Source organism: Rhinolophus ferrumequinum, chromosome 14 (genome assembly GCF_004115265.2).
Source record: "Rhinolophus ferrumequinum isolate MPI-CBG mRhiFer1 chromosome 14, mRhiFer1_v1.p, whole genome shotgun sequence".
In the NCBI taxonomy this organism is placed as follows: domain Eukaryota; kingdom Metazoa; phylum Chordata; class Mammalia; order Chiroptera; family Rhinolophidae; genus Rhinolophus; species Rhinolophus ferrumequinum.
In genome coordinates, this window is record NC_046297.1 from 40,269,673 (window position 1) to 40,270,742 (window position 1,070).

Below are 1,070 nucleotides of genomic sequence, written 5' to 3' on the forward strand. Positions count from 1 at the left end.
GTCGGTGAGGGTGTTTCTGGATGAGACTAGTATTTGAATTCATAGACTAAGTGCAGCAAATTGCCCTCCCCAGTGCGGGTGGACCTCATCTAATATGTTTAATGCCCGAAGAGAATGAAAGGCTGAGTAAGAAAGAATTCTCTCTCTGCCCGACTACCTTTGAGCTGGGATATTGGTCTTCTCCCGCCTTCAGACTTGGACTCAAACTTGAACTCACACCATTGGCTTTCCTGGTTCTTAAGCCTTTGGGTTTTGATGGGAGCTATACCATTGGCTTTCCTGAATCTGGATTTCTCAGCTTCCATAATCACCTCAGCCAATTCTTTACAATAAATAAATACTACACTTGATCTTAGCCAAAAGGCCGAGAAGCGATGCAATAAATAAATAAACAAGTAAATAAATGTATATACACATATATATATGTATATGTATATACGAGGTCAGACAATTAAGTTTGTGAACTCATCCTAGAAAAAGTACCACAGACCTCATTGCTGAATATCACTATGGTTACCTAAGTGCTCCCCTTAGGAAGCTATGCACCGATGCCAGCACCTAGTCCACCCTTCAAAGCAATTTTGGAACTTTTTTCTGGAATGACCATCAGAGCTCTCATTGTATTATCCTTGATGTCCTGAATGTCATCAAATGTCTTCCTTTCAATATTTCCTTGTCTTTGGGTAAAGAAAGAAGTCATTGGGGGCCAGATCAGGTGAGTAGGGAGGGTGTTCCAATATAGTTATTTGTTTACTGACTAAAAACTCCCTCACAGACAGTGTCCTGTGAGCTGGTGCATTGTTGTGATGCAAGAGCTACGAATTTTTGGCGAAAAGTTCAGGTCATCTAACTTTTTCACACAGCCTTTCCAGCACTTCCAAATAGTAGACTTGGTTAACTGTTTGTCCAGTTGGTACAAATTCATATGAATAATCCCTTTGATATCAAAAAAGGTTAGCAACATCATTGCAACAAGTTCACGAACTTAATAGTCAGACCTCGTATGTGAAATATATCTGTAATTTTATATATCTATACTACATATAATATATATAAAATATATATCTATC

At 38.6% G+C, this 1,070-nt stretch overlaps 1 pseudogene; it reads right to left on the minus strand.

Moving 5' to 3' along the window:
• Nucleotides 1-286: 286 nt before the first annotated feature.
• On the minus strand, nt 287-376 carry LOC117034212 (uncharacterized; annotated as a pseudogene).
• Between the last annotated feature and the right edge of the window lie 694 nt (nt 377-1,070).